Source organism: Bidens hawaiensis, unplaced genomic scaffold (assembly GCF_021521415.1).
Source record: "Bidens hawaiensis isolate Kalapana, Puna unplaced genomic scaffold, B.hawaiensis_p1.1 tig00025968_1, whole genome shotgun sequence".
NCBI classification, from domain to species: Eukaryota; Viridiplantae; Streptophyta; class Magnoliopsida; order Asterales; family Asteraceae; genus Bidens; species Bidens hawaiensis.
In genome coordinates this window covers 75,938-90,350 of record NW_027494167.1, presented here as the reverse complement: position 1 = coordinate 90,350, position 14,413 = coordinate 75,938, and the positions used below count along the sequence as shown (strand labels likewise).

The 14,413-nt window shown below is 34.2% G+C and overlaps 1 pseudogene; it reads left to right on the top strand.

The window, feature by feature from the left end:
• Window positions 1-503: 503 nt before the first annotated feature.
• LOC143572555 (serine carboxypeptidase-like 2) lies at window positions 504-14,158 on the top strand (annotated as a pseudogene).
• Window positions 14,159-14,413: the final 255 nt, after the last annotated feature.

Genomic DNA, 14,413 nt, shown 5'->3' with positions numbered 1-14,413 from the left:
AACAAGGAAATAAGAGAGACATGGATTATCTTTTCCATGTGGGACAAGTTATTGGTACAAAAGCAGAGGTGAAGGATATGATCAAGGCACATGCAATTGAAACAAGAAGACAAATTAGGATAAGAAAAGATGATTTGATAAGGGTGAGGGTCGTGTGTGAAGGGGATATGGAAGATGGGTCCCACATGTAGGGGGTTGGATCTAGCAGTGCTAATAAAGATCAGGGACCAGTCCAGAAAAATATTGGGGGTAGGGGGAAAGGAAAGACCCACTTGCTATTAGATGCCATTGGGTACTGTTGATATCATACCAAAAGAGAACATCTTCATGGAAAATTACAAGGTTGGTAAGTGAACATAAATGCCTTCAATCTAGGCAAATTTATGTTTGCACAGCGGGTTCCTCTCAAACCATTTGGTTTTCTTCTTCAAGATGACCCAAAGCTGAAAGTTAAATCTATCATATAAAGGTTTCAAAGGAGGTTTGAAGTTGGTGTGTCTGACATGAAAGCTTACAGGGCAAAGATGTTGGCCAAGGAACATATAAATGGAAATTTCATAGGCCAATATGGGTTATTGAGGGATTATATTGAAGAGTTGAAGAGGACTAATCCAGATACAACAGTGAAGCTTGAATTAGAAGAATGCTCAGATCCAACATCTGAGACAAGACAATTCAAGAGGATATATGTTTGCTTGGGGTCTTTGAAAAAGGGGTTCAAAGCAATAGGTAGGGATCTCTTGGGACTGGATTGGGCTTTCCTTAAAAGTGCTTGGCCTGGTCAACTTTTAACAGCAGTTGCTCTAGATCCAAACAATGGATACTACCCTGTTGCATATGCTGTATTTGAAGCTGAAACAATGAACTCTTGGGAATGGTTCTTGGAATGCCTTGGTGATGAGTTGGATTTGAACAACATATCTAAGTTTACCTTTATGAGTGACAGGAAAAAGGGTCTTATACAAGCGGTAGATAAGTTGTTTCCTTCTACGGAGCATAGGTTTTGTGTTAGGCACATTGAAGATAACCTAGGAACTCTCTTCAAAGGAAAGCTTTACAGGGATGCTCTTTGGAAGATGGCCATATATACAACACCTACACACTATGAGAGAGAGATGAACAACCTAAAAAAGTTAAACAAAAGGGCATATCTTTGGGTATCTAAGAAGCCACCGGAAACAAGGTCACACTTCACTAGTAAGTTTTCAATTTTTATCCTTTATTCTCTAATAACTTTCAATTTTTGTCGTTTATCTGACACTGTTTTAAATGTTTTGTTATAATAGGTAGAGCAATGTCTGATGTGTTGACCAATAGCATGAGTGAATGCTTTTATTCAAAGCTGGTAGATTGAAGGGACAAGCCTATTATCACTTTGCTGGAATACATTAGAAAATATGTGATGAGGAAGATGATGACCGTCGTTTGAGTCATTCAAAAACCCAATTAACTAAATAGTTAGAGTAAGTAGGGTATCGTATCCACGAGGAGCATGTGGCCAGTATTACAAATTTGTTTGATTATTTTAATATAAAATTATAACCAAAGTGGACAAACGATGTCAAGCAAAATTTTGAAAGAGTGATTTTAAAAACAATTTAAGGAAAACGCAACTTTCTCCGGGTTCAGGTTGTAGGTTTCATACAAAACTCGTTTGATTAATTGGACACCACGTAGACATGATGTTGGAAATTAGTTAAAGTAGATATTGATAGAGGCTTTTGTCATCAAACCTAATATAATTCAATTACTCAGTCTACTAGTACCAAGTCAACCCCCTTTAGTCACCCAACCTGCTTTTAGGTTTTGTCATCAATCGAACATGGTTGTAAAGAAAGAACTCAAAACACCAACAAACCGTTTAATTAACTAATACTTCAATTTGTTAAATGTTTGTCATCACATAAACAAATCCAATACATAAACAAACAAAATTGAGTGCTTAACCTTTATGAACCATTCCCCCAGAGTAGATCACAAGTGGACTAGCCTTGCTTCATGATGATGAATATTTTTCTTCTCGTATCGCGTGCACAGCAGCCAAGAAAACTCTCCATGTTGCGGCTTCCACCCTGTTTCGTAAACCCCTGCTCAATTCCCTAATACAATCGGCCCAATCATTCATAAAGTCAAAGTTTGCAACCCATTTGAATTAATTGGGGCCCAACTTAATTGTAGTCCATATGGAACCCAAGTTAATTCCATTTGTTTGCTCGTTGCTGTTGCTGCTCTACTCTTTTAATTATTTTACTTGGTTTCTATGCTCATGAGAAGAAACAAACACATGTTTTAAATCCATGTAATAGTTATTTAAATATTCTTTAAATGTAGTATGAATTTAAATGTCACAAACAATGATTTTAATTCTTTCTTTTCTTTTTCTATTTATTTAATCTCAAAAGGTTTAAGTAAAATACAATACACTTTTAACTCATTTTAACTCCTAACCTATTAAATATAAAAAACAACTTAATATGATTGCAATCCAATTTAAACTAAAAGTGCAACATTATTAATCATTAGTAACAACCAAACATCCACTCATCACATCCCCACACTTATTATTTGCTTGCCCTCAAGCAAACTCTCATGCAACACATACACCTCGATCGATGGTTAGAGTCAATCAAAAACCTAATTATTCTAAATAGTTAGAGTAAGTAAGGTATCGTATCACAAGGAGTATGTGGTCAATGCAATTCGTGTAACAGATTTAATATTATGAAGTAACAAGTTTTAGTGCTGATCACACAAGCAATAGTTTGAATTAAAAGAACTAAGCAACGAACAAGTAAACGAGTAATAAGCAGTTAACAAAGCAAACCACACCCGGGAATTCAAGTAAGCAACCAAACAGTATCTCATGCAACCTAACAGATTTATTATTAACGATTAACTAAAAACTGATCAACCAAACAAAACCTTAGACGTCAACAATTACTTTACAAACAGCACTGGTTATCAAACAGTCCTTGCCAGTGTGACTCAGTTAAGGATAATTGTACGTTTTATCGTATTCAATCTAACCAAACAGTTATATGACTAATTATCTAGCAACTAGTAACAGATCGTTCAGACCAACGTAAACCTAAACCGACCGAACACGTAGAAATACTAAACATCAATAATCATATATCAATCTTCAATAATCATAACATAAGTATTCTTAATCACATGAGAAAAACTGTAAATGGTTACAAACTATACATCCCGGGTGCGATTCTAGGAGATTAGCCGAGCCGAGACATCATCAAATCTTCGATACGGGTGATATGGATCATAGATATGGTCTTGACACGAGCTAGGATAGTGGAAATCGCCTCTTAGAGCTGCTGGAATCGCCTATGGTTCGTCAAAACGGAGTTAGGGTTTCTTTTCATGAAAGATATGATATTAACCAAATTTTCCCGTCTGCACACCCGTCGCGGTATGCGACGGGGTCTTCTGTGGTCCGATCGCGTACCGCTATTGACCACTAAGTCAACCTTTAAATTATCACCCATCGCGGTACGCGATGGGTCTTCAGCAAGCCCATCGCGTACCGCGATGGGACACTACTACAGCAATCATCATTCTTTTTCCTCGTTTTGCGTGCTGGACATCCCGGGTCTTCATACCGTGTCACAACAGGTCCATATTGAGTACTTTAACGCCTGTGACCTGAAATCCAATAATACACGTATGAAGTATCAATAGTTCTAGAATAAACAGTTAAAACTAAATAATAAACGAACTAAAACATATACAAATTAACCGACCATCACATCCCCACACTTATCTTTTGCTTGCCCTCAAGCAAAACTCTAAAGCAAACATCGACCTCCATCATAGGTATGTAGATTATCACCATTAATACTAGTAAGGTTTAAGGTCATACCCAGTTTCCCAGACTGACACTGTTTTTAGATTGACATCTCACAAATACGGTTAAATGCTATAATAAAAACAATAGAGCCGCCCATACAGGTGTACTTTGTTTCCGGTTAAGGCACATATGCTCATACCACTGGTAATATAACATCTCTTTTCTCGGTTTAATATATGGACTAGCAAAATATGTGCCAGTATCACTCAGCTCTCAATATCACTCAGAAATACATATTAATCCATCAAGCTGCTTTGGCACAAATGCAAATCAAGAGGTCTTTAAAAGGGTTGTAACGGGGCCAGGTGTAAGGGTATGGAAGGGAAATATATAAGTAGCTCAAACGATCCGACCCGGCTTATTACAAAACAACTAAATAAACGAAACAACTGTACAACTAACTGACTGATTATATACATCTAAATAAGCAAACTATCAAACATACTGATTTCACATTTTTTTTATTTTTTTTTAACATAAACGAACTTCAACGAATGAACTACAGAATACATAACTGAATATAGACAGACATCTTTTTGTCTTTTTCTCATTTTTTTAAGCATAATAACGTGATGCTTAACAATGAGATAAATACAAATACAAAACAAAAACAAATACAATTACATATACAAATAAACCTAGTAAGCCAGATCGTCTCGTAACATAATGTCGGGGTTAAACAAACGAAAAGTAAGTCCAAGAAATGTTTTCTAAGGGATAATGTGTTGGACTCGGTCTGCCCAAGAGACATATTAAATTGATGTGGCTAGTACGTTGATCCAAGTCGGGTCATACCCAATAACAAGCTAGACAAACACCGATAATATTCGTTCATATATGATGTGATCATAACAAATGAATATTAACACTTGAGTTATTTGGAAAGGGGTTTCTAAATAAAATGTACTTGTGTAATAAACAAATCATATGGATGATTTATGTTTTATGAAAGAACATTACATAGTGTTATTTAAGTTGGTTAAATAACAATATGTGAATAATAATAACCAAGCATGTCTCTTAACATATAATAGGTTTTATAAGTTATAAGTTATAAACTTATAAAAGTATATATGTATGGATATATATATATATATGTTTAAAGTTTTATAAAAGAAAAAGATAATAACTCTTTCAAATATATTATTTTTTATTATTGAGTGGAGACATGCAAAGGGTTTGATTGGTGGAGAGAAAGATGGCTTTGAATAAAACCAAACTTTTCTCTTTCATTTTTCATATAACACACACAACATACATGCAAGTAAACATCAATTCTCTCTTCCTTTCTTTCTCTTGATTTCGGCCAAACTAAGGCAAGGAAGAAGGTGTTAATCAAGTGTTTAAATCCTAGCTAAGAAGGTGTGTTGTTGAAGCTTGGGGTATACTAGCTTCAGGAGCTTCCATATTCAAGTTCTTGCCTTTCAATCATCATCCTTTTCACACTTCTTTGGTTACTTGAAAGGTAGTTTAACATGCATGAACTTTTAGTGACATGCATCTGTTTGATAGTGTGTAATTCGTATTTGGATCCGGGTTTGGGTTTTGCATGTATTGAATTGGTTCTATACACTAAAACTAACAAGATTTAAAACTTATATCCGCTGCGTTTTTGGTAAAATAAGGATTTTATCACTTTGATAATCTTGTTAAAACCCAACAATGGCATCAAGAGCCGCTTATACGAATGCATGCTTCATTAGACCCAAAATTTTTCGGTTTTATGGTGGGTTTCACCATTTGGCCGAAAATTTTAGGGGTTTTGGTTACCCCATGGTTTTTCAAGGTTATACTTTACAGGCATGTGGTAATCTTGAAAAACCAAGTCATTTGGATGATTGTTTAGTTTGTTTGGACAAAACCCGAAACTTTCGGTTTGCTTAAGCTTGGCCGAAAGTTTTGAGGCAAAAAGGGGAACCATTTTGGTCTTGTATTATTGCATATTTGGATGTGTAATAGATGTTCATAACCTAGCCATGGCCTTGTGTTTGGTTGAATGATTGTGTTGGTTGTTTGTTCATTCGATTTGGTTGTAATATTTATTTGGGTTTGTAATCTATTTATTCATTCATATGGCTTGTAATAATAAGTAGATTAGATGTATTTCTTTTACTAGAAAAATGTATTAGGATATATTTTGTAAAAGAAGATGCATGGATGGAAGCCCAAATAAAATGATGAAGACCACAACACCGGGAGTAAACACTTGGAGCATATGGATGCGGAATCAAGTGGGAGTTCACCGACACAAGTGCATGTTCTTTTGGGTCCCTTAGGAGAGACTTTTTGACACACTTGTCTTCGGTCAACAAGTGTGGTCAACATTAGGAGGCTATGGTTATGAACTTGTGGTTGTGTATATTTTATGCTTGCATGATTGATTTACTTATTATTTGCAATATGGTTTTCTTAACAACTTAAAATCAACTAGCATAAAATTGGTTCCTTAGAAATCGTTAGGTAATAAAATTTGTTTTATTAATAGCTAATGATTTCATAATAAAATGGGTTTTATTAAAATGAATTTTGAAAATGGGTTTTTCAACTAAGTACCATACATTTGAATGCATGCAAATGAAAGGTACAATAAATAGTTTTCCAATCTAGAATTTAGAAAACTAAAATCCCTTTTAAAAACAAGTTAAACACCATCCTTTTATACGACACTTAGTCACTTGTAGACTTGATAGTGGGTTAGGAGCACCTAAGCACTTTTAAGAAAACTTGTGATCTTAAGGTGATTTTACAAATACTTTTGGCATTAGGATCACCTAACCACTTGTATGAGTAAACGCACACGTGTGTGTAAGTAGGACAACTTGATTTGGAAACCATGACTATAGGGTCACCTTAACATGGCATCCAAAGGTGTTGATGGGATTAAACATACCAACTAAACATATGATGTTTAACCGATCCCATAAAACTAGATGTTGCAAAGGGTTGCAATCGTCAAACGTTGACTACCTTGTTAATTCGGATAGTAGGATAAAGGTCACCTAACTACTATTTGAATGAAACGTTGGGTTCTAGATTTTAATCAATAATTGTCTTGGAGACATTTAAAGGGTATTAAAGATTAAAATTTTATTAATATCGAAAATACTAATTTGAACTTTGTTAAATTCTTTTAGATGGCCGCAAACAACGCACCAAACGCAATTATCCCACACGTGCATAATCTATCACTAAGATCCATTCTGGATAAGGATCGTCTAAACTTTAACAACTTTATGGACTGGTATCGAAACTTGAGAATTGTTCTCAAGCAAGAAAAGAAGTCCTATATATTAGACGATCCTATTCCCGATGAACCCGATGTCAACAACTTGGATGCCTATGCGGATTGGCTGAAATACAACGAGGATTCGGTGCAAGTTTCTTGCCTCATGTTGGGAACAATGATTCCCGAGATCCAAAAGGATTTCGAGAATCATGGGGCGTATGACATGATTACTCAGCTTAAGGAAATGTTCCTTACTCAAGATCGGGTTGAGCGATTCGAAACGGTTCGAGCGCTTCATGCATGTCATATGGAAGAAACCCAATCTGTTTCATCTTATGTACTTAAGATGAAGAGCCACATTGATCGGCTTGAACGGCTTAACTATCCCGTCTCAAAAGAGTTAGCCACGGATTTGATCCTAAATGGCTTAACTAAAAGGTTTGAGACATTCGTCATGAACTACAACATGAACGGATGGGACAAAAGCATTGGTGAGCTTCACACAATGCTTAAGACAGCCGAACCCGGCATGGGTAAAATGTTTTACCCGTTCTTGCGATCAATGAGGGTGGCTCAAAGAAAAGGCATCACCCGGAACCAAAGGCAAGGGTTGCCATTGGCAAGGGGCAAGTCAAGAAGGGGTTAAAGGGAAAGGCAAAGGCGGAACCAAAACCAAAGAAGCTAAAGGTTAGCGCTGAGGATCCGTGCTTTGGTTGTGGTGAGATAGGTCATTGGATGAGAAACTGTCCGACCTATCTCAAGGAGTTGAAAGCTAAGAGGGATGCGGGGCAAACCTCAGGTACAACTTTCATGATTCACATTGATCTTAATATTATTTCTTCTAATACATGGGTATTGGATACCGGATGTGGAACTCATATATGCAATTCATTGCAGGGGTTCAAAAGAAGAAATGAAGTGAAGAAAGGAGATATAAGTCTTTTCATGGGCAATGGAGCAAAGGTTGACGTCCAAGCCCGAGGAGATTATGTTTTAAAACTTCCAAATGGTTTGGAAATTATTTTGAAAAACATTTTATATTCCCCTAGTTTGACTGGGAATATTATCTCTGTTTCTGTATTAAGACAATCTGGTTATGACTTTAAGTTTGTTGATAATGGTATTTATGTTTTCATGGATAATGTTTTTTATTTTAAAGCAATGCCGTTTAATGGCATTTATGAATTAATTCATGATGACTCATACATTGATAACTCGTTGTACCAAGCTAACACCAAAAGACTCAAAATGGATTTGAGTAATACTTTTCTTTGGCATTGTCGTCTTGGTCACATAAACAAGAATCGTATTCATACACTTCGAAAGAATGGTCTTTTGAAATCAAATGTTGATTCATTTGATGAATGTGAATCTTGTTTATTGGGAAAGATGACCAAAGAGCCCTTTAATGGAACAAATGAGAGGGCGAAAAACTTATTAGGTATCATACATTCGGATGTATGTGGACCTTTTAGGACAATAATATTTTTTGCCGGTCCCGACTCGGGGATAGGGTGCTAAATTAATAATTTGCTAAAATTATAAGATAATACATTTTTGATAATTTCTTTAGACCCCATATAAAATATAAATTAATAATTCCTTATATATAACATATTACATGAATGATTTATGAAGGTTTCTTAAAAAATGACTCAATTGTCTTTTGTTTTTTGTTGAAATCAATTTCCCCTTGAATCTCGTCTATAATTTTTCTTAGCATGGTAAGAACTTCTAGTGTTTGTCTTAACCTATTTTGATCTTGTATTTATATGGAAAATATTTTTAATGTCCATAAAGTGATACATTGAACACAAGAAGCATAATAAGGTGAGAGATTGAAGGTTTCTTTCAAATTGGACCGTTCATTTGATATACATGCATTGTATACAATAATTAAGTGGAAGCTTAAAATGTGTTTGTAAACTAAGTATTCTACTATAAATTAATAAAATATTAATTAATATATAAATTATTAATTATTAATTTATCGATTAATTAATAACTTTTTTAATTAATAAATTTTGGTGGTCCAAAGTGTATGATTTTATAGGGCAATGGTTATTCACACACCCTTTTTGGATATTCACACACCCTCTTAATACACATATTATCTTTACATACATCCTATAAAGGGTGTATGAATAACACATCCCTTTTATAGAGTTTATAATGTAGTTATAAAATTCCGTAAAAACTTGATGTAACACTCAATTTTTTTTTAAACATAAGTAAAACCAAATAGCTGGCTCCTACTAGTTACCGCACTTGGCCCAAGGGAGCGTTTACTTTTTTTGGCACCTAAATGTTTTGGGTAGTAATGGTTTGGTCGGCGTTAAACATCCAAGGTGAATGGTTTTTGACACACACATCACGCAGTCTTATGTTTAAAAAAATTGATTGTTACATGGAGTTTTTATAGGTTACATATTGCTTGTTAGTAATTCTTATTTGTTTTTTTACAACCGTTTAGTTTTCTGTTTTTTCACTATTTGTTTTTAAATGTGGACAATCACATAGGTCCATTGCAGAATGTTGAGATTGTTATTTTGTTTTTATTCAAAATTTTCATTCTAACACATGATTTAGTTTTCACTAACAATTTATAATATCTGTTATTTAAAAATTTATATTCACATGATATTTTTATTCTTCATCTACGCATCAACATTAATTATATTTAAAACGAATCATACTTAAAATAGATTATATTTGTTACGGGACCCAAATAATTTGTTTAACTTCAACTACGTTTTTAACTTATATAGCAAAGTGGAAAGATAATAAACAAAATCCACATTTAAGTATGGTTTAACACATGCATATTTTAAATTATTAGGAAAAAACTCAATTATCTACACTTACTAACAAAGTAGGATTTCTACTTGATGAGGGTGTTAAATAGTTAGAGTGTGAAATAGAAGGTCAAATTCAATCCTTATATGACGTAACATTTTGTTGTTAATAAAAGGTTCCACTGTATATGGACAATAAAAAAGATTGGATGGACTTTTATGGAACGAGGTTTTAAGCAATATTTAATAGAAGATTTCTTCTTTCTTTTTCGAAGTTGAATTTAAATAATTCCCATTATGTACCATTAGTCTAAGTAGTTATTGCGGATAAATATCGGATATCGGTCAAGAATTGATGTATGAGATATCGGTTATCACATTGAGATATCGGTAATTTTAATGTCATGTAAAATTCATATATATAGCAATTTAACATTAAATAATTCAATATAATCTCCTACCATAAACAAATTAACCTTTTACAAATTGCAATACACTAACACTCATAGCAAGTACGAATTGATTATGACTTAAAACGTTAACATTGAACACTAAAAGTTGATAATTAAGACTTAAAACACTGATATCGGGAATATCGGTCAATATTAGTCAAATATCGCTCAATATCGTTGATATTATCGGTACTGATATTCAGAACCGATATTCTGATTTATATATCGCCAAGGGACCGATAACCGATATATCGCCGATATATCATATATCACTGATATATCGGTGATATATCGGCGATATCGACTGCATAGGTATTAGTTAATAACATTCCTAACTAAAGAGTTTGTAGCTAACGATTCCATCTTTTAACGTTTTGTTCCCAACGAGTAGTGTCTAACGGAAGCTTAACTCAGTTAGCCTCCGATCGCCAGAAAAACGTGTTAGCCATAAAACTCAATTTGAACACCGTCGCTGCCGACAACCACCATGTGAACACCACCACCACAAAGTTACTCACCACCAACCAACCCACTCCCATTTGAATACCACCGCTAACCACCACCACCGTTGCCGAAACGTTCTGCGTAGTTGGGTGCTCGTCGGATCTGGCTCAAATCCTCCCCCATTACCGTCATTGAGTTGGTGCGACCCTCTTTTTCTTCTGTCGTTGACTCTGACGGTGGTTCTAGGATTCCGACAACTTCAATAATTGGGGTTTTATTACTAGAAAAATATTCCTAAAGCTCCGATTTAAGGGTACAAAAAGGTTTGGGATGAAAATGTGAGTTTTTTTTGGCAAAAAGAGTTTCTTGGCCAAAAAAGTGTTTTCCGACGACCGAGACTAACGGGGTTAAGCTTTCGTTAGTCACAGCTTGTTGAAAACAAATATGTTAAAAGATAGGGCTCGTTAGGTGGGACTATTATTTGCCAATAGTTCATATTAGGATTATTTAAATCCAATTTTCCTTTTTTTTTTCTTTAGTTTTATATTTAGTGGTTCATTTTTTCTATTTAACTTGTTTTTTTTCAATGTTTATTAGTATTTATTTAATTATTATTAATTTTTTTAAGGTTCTCTTTTTTTTTCTTTACACATTTTTTATTACGAATAACTTTTTCATGATTTCTAAATATGTCATTTCGGTACGTTTTTTTATCTATGTTTTGATGTTCGATGATTTCTAAAAAGAGACCCATGTCATTAGTATTTTTTGTTTCAATGCATCTTTAAAGAAAATCACTCACACCCGATTTGTAACAATTTTCGTGTTTATGGTTTTTGCAGACAGCTAACATCATATTCATAGATCTTCCTGCTGACACTGGTTTTTCATATGTAAAGAGATGGAATTCATCAAAGAAAAACAGTGATTCCCTTGTAGTGACACATGCATACGAGTTTATAAGAAAGGTCAGAAACTAAATCATAAGTTTGATCGATGTAGCGCTAGTTTTTTGGTCAGTTGATCCACACGTCTCTTTAGGTGAATGTCTTTTTAAATGTCAGCAATATGACAATACTAAGAAGACTAGAAGAGAACTATGAGAACAACTTGCTTTGAGTCGTGTGACATATAAGACGGTTTTGTTACCGTAGAATCTACTATTTTTCTCTCCACATCATACAAGGGATTATGTGGTTCTATATATAGTGATTGTATTAAACAAGCCTATGTGTTCTTCAAACACAAGGGTGATCTATTAATCTTGGGTTTTTCAAGTTGTGGGTTTCCTCCTGAGTAAACCCCATGACAAATAGACCCACATGTAAAAATAATTATATTATGGTTTTTTTCATATTTATATTTTGGTAATGAAAGGCGTTCTTCTCATTGTTAATTTGTGTCTAATGATTGATCGTGTTTTAATGAATTTGCAGTGGCTCATTGACCATCCTATCTTTCTCGATAATCCATTATACATCACGGGGATTTCTTACATAGGACTTATCGTTCCTAGAGTTGTTTCGGAGATATATAATGGTAACAATTGTACACGTAGAAAGAAAAAGTACTTAGGGCGTGTTTAAAATGTTACCGGTTAATTGTAAATAACGAATTTCTGCACATGAGAGGTTTTCTTTATTAAACTTCTTCTTTTGTAGGCAATGGACGAGGGCTTAGACCAGAACTAAAAATTAAGGTAACTCAATATTTTGCACTTACATAACTCGGATTTATTTACCGTGTCATTGATTCATAGTTCATGTATTTGGATCTTTGTGTAGGGTTTGTTGGTTGTCAACCCACTTATAGACAAGTTCATAAATTTTAATGCAAGAACTGAATTCGCTTATCGAGTTGGACTTATCGATCCTGAGCTATATGAGGTAACTAATATTAAACTATGAATCATTTATTTCATGCATAAAATGAAATGTGTTTATTATTAGTTGGTTTAATCCTATTTTGATCTTTGAAGACAGCAAAAGTACACTGTGGAGGTAAATACGTATACATCAATCCAAATAACACATTGTGTTTGGATAGTCTTCGCCCAATAAATGAGGCGAGTTGATCAACGAACGTCCCTGATCTTTCGTTACTTGTGTTAGTGACCTCTTATTCGCATTCTAACTTATTAACCTTTTCGTTTGTAGAGCTTGCATCGGATCAATGTGAATTATATCTTAGATCCAGTTTGTGATGCAGAAGATCCAACACTAATTTGCCGAGTAAATTTAACCCTCGACCATAAATCCTTAACCCTGTGTTACATATATCTAATGCATAACCTTTTCTATGACTATATTTTATATTTAGGATACCATTTATTCCTATTCTAATACTTGGGCAAACAAGGAAACCGTGAGACAAGCTCTCAACGTTCGTAAGGTACGCTAATCATACACCTAGACTATCAATGATGAAATGATCAACAACGTATAGATGTCAAATAATAAAAAAAAATATTTTTTTGAATGTTTGTGTTATGATTATGTAGGAAACTGTGGGTACATTTCAATTCAGCAACTCGAACATTAGCGACTTATTGGGGAAACCGGATTCCATGTATTACTCTCATGACATCTTTAGCAGCGTGAACTACTACAAACAATTTGTTACCAAGAACTGCCGTGCCATGATCATCAAGTAAGCGATTTCCTTAACCCGACAAGTGACAACCCCTCCCCTCGATCTCCTCTTTTATAGTCTAATTGAAAGTGTGTTGAATTGATTTGCAGTGGTGATCATGACATGACATTTCCATATATCAGCACATAACGATGGATAAAGAGTCTAAAGCTTAGAGTCACTAGTCCTTGGAAACCATGGTTCATTCGAACTCAAGTTGGTGGGTGAGTTCGAGTTCTTAATGTTTTAGACATTCATCATATACTAAAACCGGGTTATGCTTTGGTTATTTTTATTAGTTATGCAATATTGTAATAAGTATGCCGAGTCTTCATTATGAACATCTTTTGTTGGTATGCAGATATGAGAAGACATACTCAGAGGCCAATTTCTCTTTGAAATATGCCACCATCAAGGTAAGATGCAAGAATTATCAATCACATATTAATATTTTAATAATAGTATTGAGCACTTATGTGCATTTTCATTTATATTTATATTTAATTATAAAAACATCTGCAACACTGTAGACTAAACATTGTCCCAAGTTAACCATTTATTTTAGTCAAGTTAACTAAAGTGAGTTGAAAACAATAGTTGCTCATATGATTTATAGACTAAACACGAGCAAATGTTATATGCTTTGCAGGGCGCGGGTCACTCGGTGGCAATTTACAAGCCTGAAGAATCAATGGTCATTGTGCAGAAATGGCTCGCTTCTCAGACTAATTCTTCAAAATCTTAATTACCATTTCTACATAAATAGCACATTTACCATTTATGTATAGCGCACATATGTTAACGTGCACTTGAATAAATAGTATTATTATTGTTATTATTTTGAAAACTCATGTTAGTAATATAATTTTTGTGTTAAAATGAAAATATAATTTGAATGGAGCATGATGATGATAAAGGAAATAGGTTAAATTCAAACTTTAACTCATTGTCTGGTATCACTAGTAGGACCAGCTTAATGATATTAGAGGTTTAAATTGAA